Raw genomic sequence first — 13,617 nt, forward strand, 5'->3', positions numbered from 1 at the left:
CGTATATTAACACACTCAGAAGCAAGTGATGCAATAAATAAGAGTCCTCAGGAATAAATATCACAGGTAAGAGGTTCAAGGGGAATGTGAGGGGCAAGTTTTATTTACTCAGTCATGGATGCCTGGAATGCGCTGTCTGGTATGGTGGTAGAGGCAAATACATTAGAGGCTTTTAAGAGACGTTTGTATAGGCACTTGGATGTAAGGAAGATGGAGGGTTATGAACATGGTGTAGGTAGAAGTAATTAGTTTTTGGGTGTTTTTGATTTGCTATTGAACTGGTTTGGCACAGCGCTGTGGGCCAAATAGCCTGCTCCTGTGCTGTAATCTATGACCATACGCTTCCTTGCACTATATTCCATCTGCCATTTCTTTGCCCAGTCTCCAAATTCATTCAATTCCTTCAGCAGACACCCTTCTTGGTCAACACTATCTGTGCCTCCACCTGTCTTTGTATCATCCGCAAACTTGGCCACATAGCCATAAATTCCATCATAATTGTTGACAGAAAGCAGTGCCAATTCTGACCCCTGTGCAACACCACACGTCACCAGCAGCCAACCCGAATAGACCCCCTTTATTCCAGTGTTTGTTTTCTGGTCATAAGTCAATCTTCTATCAATGGTAGTATCTTTCCTGTAATACCAGAGGTTGTCTTCTTAAACAACCTCATGTGTGGCACCTTGTCAAAGACCTTTCTAAAAATCCAAATAAACATCCACTGACTATCCTTTGTCCACCCTGCCTGTTATTTCCTCAAAGAATTCCAACAGATTTAATAGGCAAGATTTCTGCTCAAGGAAACCATGCTCATTTTAGCTTGCTTTATTATGTGCCTCCAAGTACTCTGAAACCCCATACTTAATCGACTCCAACATCTTCCCAACCACTGAAGTCAGGCTAACTGACCTATAATTTCCTTTGCAAACACGAGGAAATCTGCAGATGCTGGAAATTCAAGCAACACACACAAAATGCTGGTGATAGGAAGAAGTACAGTCGACATTTCAGGCCAAGACCCTTTATCCTGACAAAGAGTCTCAGCCCGAAACGTCGACTGTACTTCTTCCTATAGATGCTGCCTGGCCTGCTGAGTTCCACCAGCATTTTGTGTGTGTTGCTATAATTTCCTTTCCTCCTTTCTTAAAACGTAATGTGACATTTGTAATTATCCAGACTTCCAGAACCTGTTGAGTTCCTCTAGCACTGTGTTGAGTCAACATCTGCAGAATCTCATGAAACTTGTTGGCATGGAGGAGTTGGGCTAAAGGACCTGCTTCCCTGAAGCCCTGATTCTAGTGTCAGAATTACTCAGAGAAACTACAAATTCAACAAGGATCTCCTTTACACATTCTTGTCAAACAGCCCTTTCCTCTTTTAACTGAACCATTTTTTTCCCCCTCTTCTGCGTGCTTTCACTCCCACACAGACTGCACCAGGGAATACAGGCAAGCTGCAGCAATGAAGATGGTCCTCCAGTTTACTAAGCCCAGTAACAGCAATCTAATCAACCCTTTCCCTTGTTATTAATCAAACCCCAACAGTTTTCTCTAAGGTGTCTATCACTGAAGGGTACAGCACAACTTGGCTGCAGAGTAAAAATCCAATGTAAAAAAAACCTCATTATATTCTTGAATAATAAACAGTTTAAGTACAGAAAGCTATTCTCACTTTAGGTCTAAACGGGTGTTTGTTATACAACAAATCTTCATACCTGATCTGCCAATATCAGCATTGCTCCATTATTAGTTGCCAGCTTAGATCCGAACAAAGCCACACTACACTAGATACAATATCTTCCCCAAAACTCCAGAAGAACTACTCCCAAAACTGCCAGCTACAGAAAAACTACTCTAGGCTGCATCACTTCTGTCCACCTACCCCATCCCATCCCCTCTAATCCCAAGATCTATCCCTATGTTCTCTGGAGTTCAGTCAGAGTTATACAGTACGAAACAGACCCTGCAGTGCCAACTCAGTCACGAAGGTCTACCTGTTCCAGTCCTATTTGTCTGCACATGGCCTGTTTTTCTTCCTTTATATGTCCAAATGTCTTTTAAACATTGTTACTAAACCCACTCTACAACTTTCCCAGTAGCTTGCACTCTATACCCAGCAGCCTATGAGGAAAGCATTATGTCAGGTTCCTTTCAAAGATTTCCCCTCTACCTTAAATTTATGTCCTCTAGTTTTAGACTACCCTACCCTGTGAATTGAAGCAATAGGCTGAGAGTGAAGGGGTAAAGGAATCTCGGAGAGAAGTCATTTTTTTTAAAACACTGCTCGGGGAAAAGAGGCTAGACTGTGCAGGTGTGTGACGTAGAGCGCCAAAGGTTTTTAGAAAAGACCACCATATACAGCGGGCAGCGTAGAGAGGGGGAGCAGAGTGGGACGGTTTTGGCGTGAACAGGCAGAAGCAAGGGTAGGTTCCGGTAAGTTTTGTTTTGTTTGTTTAGAGTAGAAGGAATGCCAGGCAGGATGTTGGAATGCTCCTCTTGCAGGATGTGGGAAGTCAGGGAGGCCTCCAGTGTCCTTGACAAGGACACCTGCAAGAAGTGCATCCAGCTGCAGTTCCTAACAAATTGTGTTAGGGAACTGAAGCAGGAGCTGGATGACCTTTGGATCATTCCGGAGAATGAGGAATTTATAGATAGTAGCTACAGGAAGAAAGTTACGCCAAAGGAGCAGCACACAGGTAATTGGGTGAAGGAAGGGGAAAGGGCAGCCAGAGCAGGGCTCCCCTGTGGCCATTCCCCTCAACAACAAGTATACCAATTTGGATACTGTTGGGGGGGGATGACTTTCCTGGGACAAGCTGTGGCAGCTGGATCTATGGCCCCGAGTCTGGTTCTGCAGTGCAGAAAGGAGGGTGGAAGAAGAGGAGAGCGGTAGTGATAGGGAACTCGATAGTTAGAGGTACAGACAGGAGGTTCTGTAGTCATGACAGAGACTCCCAGATGCTTTGTTGCCTCCTGGGTGCCAGGGACAAGGAGGTCTCCAATCTCATGCACAGCATTCTGAAATGGGAGGGTGAGCAGCCAGATGTCATGGTACACATGGTTCCAATGACGTAAGAAGAAAGAGTGAGGAGGTCCTGAAGAGTGAGTATAGAGAGCTTGGTAGGAAGTTCAAAAGCAGGACCTCGAGGGTGGTAATCTCAGGATTGCTACCTGTGCCATGTGCCAGTGAGGGTAAGAATAGGATGCTCTGGAGGATGAACACGTGGCTGAGGAACTGGTGTAGGGGGCAGGGTTTCAGATTTCAGGATCATTGGGACCTCTTCTGGGACAGGTGGGACCTGTACAAGAGAGACGGGTTACACCTGAACTACAAGGGGACCAATATCCTTGCAGGGAGGTTTGTTAGTGCTATTGGGGAGGGTTTAAACTAGATTTGCAAGGGGATGGGAACCAGAGTGCCAGAGCAGATAGTGGAGCGGGGGTGAAAATAAATGATGTTAAAGGTTCATGCAAAGTCACAAATAGAAGGGTTGTGTGTGGTGGTAATAATCTTCTGAGGTGTGTCTATTTCAATGCGAGGAGTATTGTGGGGAAGGCTGATGAGCTGAGGGCGTGGATTGACACGCGGAATTATGACATTGCAGCCATTAGTGAAACTTGGCTACAGGAGGGGCAGAACTGGCAGCTTAATATACCTGGGTTTCAATGTTTCAGATGTGATAGAGGCAGAGGGATTGGGGGGGGGGGGGGGGGGAATGTTAGTCAGGGCAAATGTTACAGCAGTGCTCAGGCAGGACAGATTAGTGGGCTTGTCTACCAAGGCCATATGGGAGAAGCTGAGAAACAGGAAAGGTATGACCACATTAATGGGGTTGTATTATAGACCACCCAATAGTCCGCGAGAATTGGAGGAGCAAATCTGCAGAGAGATAACAGACAACGGCAGGAAACACAAAGTTGTGATAGTAGGGGATTTTAATTTTCCACATATTGATTGGGACTCCCATACTGTTAAAGGTCTAGACGGGTTAGTTTGTAAAATGTGTTCAGGAAAGTTTTCTAAATCAATATATCGAGGTACCAACTACATTATTATATTAGATCTCCTATTAGGAAACAAGTTAGGACAGGTGATGGGAGTATGTGTATGGGAACAGTTTGGTTCCAGTGATCATAACACCATTAGTTTCAACTTGATCATGGATAAAGGTCAATCTGGTCCTCGGGTTGAGGTTTTAAACTGGAAAAAGGCTAAATATGAAGAAATGAGAAAGGATCTAAAAAGCGTGGATTGGGACAGGTTATTCTCCGGCAAGGATTTTGTTGGTAAGTGGGAGGCCTTCAAAGGAGAAATTTTGAGAGTGCAGAGTTTGTATGTTCCTGTCAAGATTAAAGGCAAAGTGAATAAGAATAAGGAACCTTGGTTCTCAAGGGATATTGGAACTCTGATAAAGAAGAGAAAAATGTATGACATGTATAGGAAACACGGGAGCAAATAAGGTGCTTGAGGATTATAAAAAGTGCAAAAAAAAACTTAAGAAAAAAATCAGGAGGGCTAAAAGACACGAGGTTGCTTTGGCAGTCAAGGTGAAGGATAATTCAAAGAGCTTCTACAAGTATATTAAGAGCAAAAGGATAGTAAGGGATAAAATTAGTCCTCTTGAAGATCAGAGTGGTTGGCTATATATGGAACCAAAAGAAATGGGGGAGATCTTAAATGGGTTTTTTGTGTCTGTATTTACTAAGTAAACTGGCATGGAGTCAATGGAAATAAGGCAAACAAGTAGCGAGGTCATGGAACCTATACCGATTGAAGAGAAGGAGGTGCTTGCTATCTTGAGGCAAATCTGAATAGGTAAATCCCCAGGACCGGACAGGGTATTCCCTCGGACCTTAAAGGAGACTAGTGTTGAAATTGCAGGAGCCTTGGCAGATATATTTAAAATGCTGGTATCTACGGGTGAGGTGCCAGAGGATTGGAGGATAGCTCATGTTGTTCCATTGTTTAAAAAAGGCTCTAAAAGTAATCTGGGAAATTATATGCCGGTAAATTTGACATTGGTAATAGGTAAATTACTGGAAGGAGTACTAAGAGATAGGATCTACAAGTATTTGGATAGACTTGGACTTAGTAGGGAAAGTCAACACGGCTTTTTGCGAGGTAGGTCATGTTTAACAAATCTATTGGAATTTTTCCAGGAGGTTACAAGAAAAGTGAATGAAGGGAAGGCAGTGGATGTTGTCTACATGGACTTCAGTAAGGCCTTTGACAAGGTCCCGCATGGGAGGATAGTTAGGAATATTCAGTTGCTAGGTATACATGGTGAGGTAATAAATTGGATTAGGCATTGGCTCAATGGGAGAAGTCAGAGAGTGGTAGTGGAGGATTGCTTCTCTGAGTGGAGGCCTGTGACTAGTGGTGTGCCACAGGGATTAGTGCTGGGTCCATTGTTGTTTGTCATCTACATCAATGCTCTGGATGACAATGTGGTAAATTGGATCAGCAGATTTGCTGATGATACGAAGATTGGAGCTGTAGTGGACTGTGAGGAAGGTTTTCAAAGCTTGCAGAGGGATTTGGACTAGCTGGAAAAATGGCACATGAAGTTTAATACAGACAAGTGTGAGGTATTGCACTTTGGAAGAAAAAACCAAGGTAGAACATACAAGGTAAATGGTAGGGCACTGAGGAGTGCAGTCGAACAGAGGGATCTGGGACTATAGATACATAATTCCCTAAAAGTGGCATCACAGGTAGATAGGGTAGTAAAGAGAGCTTTTGGTACATTGGCCTTTATAAATCAAAGTACAGAATATAAGAGTTGGAATGTTATGGTGAGATTGTATACGTCATTGGTGAGGCCGAATTTGGAGTATTGTGTGCAGCTTTGGTCACCGAATTACAAGAAGGATATTAATAAGGTTGAAAGAGTGCAGAGAAGGTTTACAAGGATGTTGCTGGGACTTGAGAAACTGAGTTACAGAGAAAGGTTGAATAGGTTAGGACTTTATTCCCTGGAGCGTAAAAAATGAGGGGAGATTTGATAAAGGCATATACAACTATGATGGGTATAGATAAGAGTGAATGCAAGCAGGCTTTTTCCACTGAGGCTAGGGGAGAAAAAAACCAGAGGACATGGGTTAAGGGTGAAGGGGGAAAAGTTTAAGGGGAACATGGGGGGGGGGGCTTTTTCCACACAGAGTGGTGGGAGTGTGGAATGAGCTGCCAGATGAAGTGGTAAATGCGGGCTCACTTTTAACATTAACAAGAAAAACTTGGACAGGTACATGGATGAAAGGTGTATGGAGGGATATAGTCCAGGTGCAGGTCAGTGGGACTAGGCAGAAAAATGGTTTGACATACCCAAGAAAGGCCAAAAGGACTGTTTCTGTGCTGTAATGTTCTATGGTTCTATGGAAAGACAAGCCATTCATTTTTATGTCCTGCATGATTTTATATACCTCTATAAGGACACCCCTCAGCCTCCTACACTACAGTGAAACTTATCCAGCCTCTCCTTGAAAATCTAACCCCTCCACAACGTGAAAATCATATCAAAACTTATTTTCGTTTAAACAGGGTTTACTAGATCAATTGCAGCCCCTGATAGAGTCTAGACCATTGACTATAGGTGCAGGACCAAGTGGGGAGAAACTTAATACAGGTTTCCCCTGCTATCTGAAGGCAGAGCGTTCCTATGAAACAGTTCGTAAGCCGGAATGTCATAAAGTGAGTAAGCAATTACCATTTATATGGGAAAAATTTGTGAGCGTTCCCAGACCCAAAAAATAACCTTCAAAATCATGCCAAATAACACATAAAACCTAAAATAACAGTAACATATACTAAAAGCAGGAATGATATGATAAATAAACAGCCTATATAAAGTAGAAATACTTTTCTACAATCATTGCAGCACTGTCTAGCGTAGCGAAAATTTTACTACATAGCGGAAGCAGTCTCTCCGGTAACTTTAAGCTATGAAGCTGCCCTCGCCTCAGAAACAGATCAAACCACCCATGACTACCTTTAAATTCCACTTTTGCAACACTTTCATCATCATCGTCCGGCGCTTTCTGTTCCAGCTTATTAAAAAGACTGACTGATTTCTCCTTAAGTATAAGGTAACTTAATGGAACACCACACTTTCTACACCCATCAATCCACTCAAGCAATAGACTTTCTATTTTATCCATTATTGGGTGCCGACTAAGAGAGACCACTTTGCTACCAGCAGAACCTACAGTAACATCGGCAGCTTTCAAGATTCTTTTTCTCTGCATATAAATATTGCGAAAGTTTCAACGCGCGGACAATGTCCTTACTTCGATCACCACAATTGAAACACTGAATTATGTCTAGTTTTATGCTAAGTGTAACACCCTTACGAGCTCTTTTAGGCTTTTCCGATACTTTAGAACTCATCTTGCTAACGGATGCACAAAACAAATCAACATAAAGCACAGATGCTCACAGGCACGTGTTTAAGCAATGGCAGCTAGAATGCAATTCCAGGGGAACAGCTTGGCTGCTCAGGACATTCGCTGCCTTTTTTCGCAACAGTGAAAACACCTTCTGTTAGCGAAAATCTGTAGCTAATGTAGGTCTTTCGTAAAAGCGAGATGTCGTAAAGCGAACGTTCAAAAAACGGGGGCCACCTGTATACACAGTACAAAAATTTTCGAATTCACTACCCCAAAGGACTCTGGAGTTAGTTATTCATTGTAAAAAAAACACCAGGAATCAGAATCAGGTTTATGATCATCAGCATATGACGTGAGATTTGTTTACTTAGCAGCAGCATTTCAATGCAATACATAATATAGAAAAAAAAATAATCAATAAGTAAATCAATTATAGTATATGTATATTGAATGGAATAAAAATCATGCAAAAAACAGAAATAATATATATATAAAAAGTAAGGTAGTGTCCAAGGGTTCAATGTCCATTTAGGAATTGGATGGCAGAGGGGAAGAAGCTGTTCCTGAATTGCTGAGTGTGTGCCTTCAGGCTTCTGTACCTCCTTCCTGATGGCCTCCAAACAGCAGCTGGGATGAGGATTACAAATTACAGCAGGAGATAGAAAAGGCATGTCAGAAGGGCAATGTCATGATAATTATTGGGGATTTTAACATAAATTCAGATTGGGAAAACCAGGCTAGTACTGGACCTCAAGAGAGAATTTGTAGAATGTCTAAGGAATGGCTTTTCAGAACAGCTTGTTGTTGAGCCCACTACGGGATTGGCTGTGCTGGATTGGGTGTTGTGCAATGATCCGGAGGTGATAAGAGAGCTTAAGGTTAAGGAACCCTTAAGGAATAGTGATCACAATATGATCGAGTTCACTTTGAAATGTGAGCAAGAGAAACTCAATTCCTATGTGTTGTCGGTATTTCAGTGGAATAATAAATTACAATGGCATGGAAGGGGATCTGGCCATGGTTGACTGAAAAGGGACACTAGCAGGAAGAACTGCAGAGCAGCAATGGCTGGAGTTTCCGTTAAAAATCAGGGAGATGCACAACATAAATATTCCAAATAAGAAGAAATTTTCAAATGGAAGGAGGACACTACTGTGGCTGACAAGTGAAGTCAGAGCCAAAGTAAAAGCAAATGAGGGCATACAAAGAAGCCAAAGCTAGTGGGAAGATACAGGATTGGGAAGCTTTTAAAAACATGCAGAAGGAAACTAATTTCAAAGATACCAAAAGTATTTTTATGTATATAAAGGGTAAAAGAGGGTAGATGTAGGACCAATAGAAAATGACACTGGAGATATTGCAATGAGACACAAAGATAGCAGAGGAACTGAATGCATATTTTGGAAGATATCGCAGTATACCGGATATTCAGGGAAGTGAAGTATGCGCAGTGAAAATTATGACTGAGAAGGTGCACAGGAAGCTTAATGGTCTGAGGATAGATAAATCTCCTGGACCTGATGGAATGAACCATTAGGTTCTGAAGGAAGTGCACAGGCATTAACAATAACGTTTCAAGAATCGATAGATTCTGGCATTGTACTGGATGACTGGAAAATTGCAAATGTTACTCCACTATTTAAGAAGGGTGGGAGGCAGCAGGAAGGAAACTATAGCCTGACATCAGTGGTTGGAAAGTGGTTGGAACCCATTGTGAGGGTTGAGATTACAGAGTACCTGGAGGAACATGACAAGATAGGCCAAAGCCAGCTTGGTTTCCTAAAAGGAAAATCCTACCTGACTAACCTACCGCTATTTTTTGAGGAAATAACAAGCAGGGAAGACTAAGGAGATGCAGTAGGCGTGGTGTACTTGATTTTCAGAAGGCCTCTGACAAGGTGCCACACATGAGGCTGCTTAGCAAGGTAAGAGCCCATGGAATTACAGGGAAGTTACTAACACGGGTGGAGCATTGGCTGATCACCAGTGGAGTTCCACAGGGGTCGGTGGTGGGACCGCTGCTTTTTACAATGTATATCAATGATTTGGATGGACTATGGCAGGGGTGTCAAACTCATTTTAGGTCACGGGCCGGATTGAGCAAAATGCAGCTTCATGCGGGCCGGATCAGTCGGATGCGTGCGAACGCAGCTTTCGTTGCCTCCGTTTTTTCAGCCTGCTCTCATGTGTCTCAGTCTCTGCTATAACTACAAAGTGTTTCACTTTACAAATTCCGTTTCTTATGAAGAAGACTGCCAAATAAACACTAAAAACCCTGAAAACCCGGTACCTGAATAAACTCAGCATTAGCCATATCATACGCCATAGGCGCTTCGATTACTGGGGCCAGCTTTAATAGTAATTAGATATTATCTCGCGGGCCAAAGATAATTCCACCGCGGGCCTTGAGTTAGACATATATGGACTATGGGATTAATGGATTTGCGGCTAAATTTGCCAATGATACAAAGATAGGTGGAGGACCGGGTAATGTTGAGGAAACAGAGCCTGCAGAGAGACTTGGGTAATTTAGGGGAATGGGCAAAGAAGTGGCAAATAAAATACAATGTTGGAAAGAGTATGGTCATGCACTTTGGAGGGAGAAATAAATTGGCATACTATTAAATAGATGGGGAGAGAATTCAAAATGCAGAGATGCAAAGGAGTCCTTGTGCAGGATAGCCTGAAGGTTAACCTCCAGTGGTGCAGAAGACGAATGCAATGTTAGCATTCAGTTCTAGAGGTACAAAATATAAGAGCAGGATGTGATTTTGAGGCTCTATAAGGCACTTATGAGACCACATGGAGTACTGTGTGCAGCTTTAGGCTCCTTATTTTAGAAAGGATATACTGACATTGGAGAGAGTTCAGAGAAGATTCAAGAGAATGATTCCAGGAATGAAAAGGTTACCATATTAGGAATGTCTGCCAGCTCTTGGGCTGTATTCCCTGGAGTTCAAGAGAATGAGTGGGGGATCTCATAGAAACATTCTGAATGTTAAATGGCCTGAACAGATTAGATATGGCACAGTTATTTCCCATGGTAGGGGAGTCAAGGACAATAGGGTACAACTTACTGATTGAAGGACATCCATTTAGAACAGAGATGTGGAGAGATTACTTTAGTCAGAGGGTGGTAAATCTGTGAAATTTGTTGCCATGAGCAGCTGTGGAGGCCAAGTCACTGGATGCATTTAAAGCAGATATAGATAGGTTCTTGATTAGCCAGGGCATCAAAGGGTATAGGGAGAAGGCAGGAGAGTGGGGATGACTAGAAGAATTGGATCAGCCCATGATTGAATGGCCTACTTCTGCTTCTATACCTTATGCTCTTAAGGTAACAGTGAGAAAAGGGCATGCCCTGTATGCTGGAGGTCCTTAATAATGGACGCTGCTTTTCTGAAACACTACTCCTTGAATATGTCTTAGATATTTTGTAGGCTAGTACTCAAGATGGAGCCCACTAAATATACAACCCTCTGCAGCTTCTTTTGGTCCTGTGCAGTAGCCTCCCCATACCAGACAGTGATGCAGCCTGTCAGAATGCTCTCCAATATACATTTATAGAAGCTTGAGTGCATTTGTTGACATACCAAATCTCTTCAAACTCCTAATGAAGTCTAGCTGCTGTCTTGCCTTTATTATACTTGCATTGATATATTGGGACCAGGTTAGATCTTCAGAGATCTTGACACCCAGGAACTTGAAACTGCTCACTCTCTCTACTTGTGATCCCTCAGTGAGGACTGGTGTGTGTTCCTTCATCTTACCCTTCCTGAAGTCCACAATCAGCTCTTTTGTCTTACTGACGTTGAGTGCCAGGTTGTTGCTGCGACACCACTCCTAGTTTAGCATATCTTGGTCCAGTACGCCCTCTTGTCACCACCTGAGATTCTACCAACAATCATCAGCAAATCTATAGATAGCAATTGAGCTAATCCTAGCCACACGATCATGGGTATATAGAGAGTAGAGCTGGCCTAAGCACACACCCGAGGTACACGAGTGTCAATCATCAGCGAGATGTTATCACCAATCTGCACACATTGTGGTCTTCCGGTTAAGAAGTCGAGGATCCAGTTGCAGAGGGGGGTACAGAGGGCCAGGTTCTGCAGCTTCTCAATCAGGATTGTGGGAATGATGGTATTAAATGCTGAGCTATAGTCAATAAACAGCATCCTGACAGATGGTCTAAGGTCATGAGAAGAGCCATTGAGATTGCATCTGCCGTTGACCTATTTAGTGACAGGCAAATTACAGTGGGTCCAAGTTCTTGCTGATGCAGTAGTTCAGTCTAGTCATGACCAATTTCTCATAGCATTTCATCACTGTAGATGTGAGTGCTACCAGGCGATACTCATCAAGACAGCTCGCATTATTCTTCTTCGGCACTGGTATAATTGTTGCCTTTTTGAAACAAGTGGGAGCTTCCATCCGTAGCAGTAAGAGGTTGAAAATGTCCTTGAATACTCCTGCCAGTTGGTTGGCACAAGTTTTCAGAGCCTTACCAGGTACTCCTTCCACTTTGTGAGGGTTCACTCTCTTTAGACAGCCTAACATTGGCCTCTGAGACAGAGATCATAGGGTCATTAAGTGCAGCAGGGATCCTCACAGCTGTAGTTATATCCTCCCTTTCAAAGCAGACATAGAAGGTGTTGAATTCATCTAGTAGTGACGCATCGCTGCCATTCATGATATTAGGTTTCGCTTTGTAGACAGTAATGTCTTGCAAACTCTGGCAGAGTTGTCATACATACGATGTTGCCTTTAACCTCGTTTGAAATTATCTCTTCACCCTTGAAATAGCCCTCCGCAAATCATACCTGGTTTTCTGGTACACACCTGGGTCGCCAGACTTGAATGCCACAGATCTAGCCTTCAGCAGATGATGTACCTCCTGGTTCAACCATGGCTTTTGGTTTGGGAATGTATAGTAAGTCTACGTAGCCACGCACTCATCCACACAGGTTTTGATTAAGTTGGTACAACTGCAGCATACTCATTCAGGTTTGAAGATAAATCCTTGAATACTGTCCAATCCATCAATGCAAATCAGTCCTGTAGTTGCTCCTGTGCTTTCCTTGTCCATACCTTCTTGATCCTCACTGAGGTACTGCAGTCTTCAGTCTCTGCTTATACTCAGGGAGTAGAAGTACAGCCAGGTGATCAGACTTCCCAAAGTGAGGGTGTGGAAAAGCACAGTAGGCATTCTTGATGGCAGTGTAGCAATGGTCCAGTGTGTTGTTTTCTCTAGTAGTGCAAGAGATCTGTTCTCCTTCCGGATCTTTGTAATATGTTGTTTGGCTTTAGAACGCCTCAGCTGATTGGCTAGGAATTTACCAGACTTATCCCCATGAATGTAAAAGCGGCTCTTGCTTTCGAGAAGTTGGCGTTCGACAGGTTGAGTGGACAGAAGGTTAAATTTAGTTTGGAGTTCAACGCGCTTCTTGTATAATTCAGGGTTCTTAGTTTGGGCATATAATTGATCCACATCTTTAATCTGGTTAATGAGGTCTGCTCGATCTGCATGGGATCTTCTATTGAGATTTGCTGTGTAAGAGATTATTTGACCCCTCAAATATGCTTTCATGGCATCCCAGACAATCTGGGATGGCACTTCAGGTGATGTATTAGTGTTAAAATAGAAGGTTATCTGGTCTTTAATAAATTTTACGAAATCATCATCCGATAATAAAGTTGAATCGAACCGCCAGTGTTTGTTCCTCTGAGGGAGATCGGGAAAGTTCAGAGAGAGGGTAATTGGGGCATGGTCAGAAATCAGTATACTCTGATAGTCACAAGTGTGGGCAAATGGGATAAGTTGGTTATCGAGTAGGAAATAGTCAATTCTAGTGAAGGTATGGTGAACATGTGAGAAAAAGGAATAATCTCTCTCCGTAGGATGGAGGAAACACCATATATCAGAGATACCAAAATTAGAGAGAAACGACTGAATAGCTAAGGCAGATTTGGTAGGTGATCTGGTAACAGAGGACGATTGGTCCAGTTTAGGATTCAACCAACAGTTAAAGTCACCACCCAATATAAGAGAGTATGAGTTTAAGTCTGGTAGTGAGGAAAAAAACCGTTCAAAAAAGTTAACATCATCAAAGTTGGGGGCATACAGGTTTGCTAGTGCAACTTTAGTGTTATATAGTTTACCAGAAACAATAATAAAACGGCCATTTGTGTCCGATATTTTATTATGGAGTTCAAAAGGAATATTTGAGTT

General features: G+C 42.7%; 1 protein-coding gene across 1 annotated transcript in view; it reads right to left on the minus strand.

Annotated features, from left to right (window-relative positions):
* The window catches only part of LOC140714841 ((E3-independent) E2 ubiquitin-conjugating enzyme UBE2O), a 163,030-nt gene that overhangs the window by 92,046 nt on the left and 57,367 nt on the right, over positions 1 to 13,617 (minus strand). The gene's annotated exons all lie outside the window — the stretch shown is intronic.

Source organism: Hemitrygon akajei, chromosome 22 (genome assembly GCF_048418815.1).
Source record: "Hemitrygon akajei chromosome 22, sHemAka1.3, whole genome shotgun sequence".
NCBI classification, from domain to species: Eukaryota; Metazoa; Chordata; class Chondrichthyes; order Myliobatiformes; family Dasyatidae; genus Hemitrygon; species Hemitrygon akajei.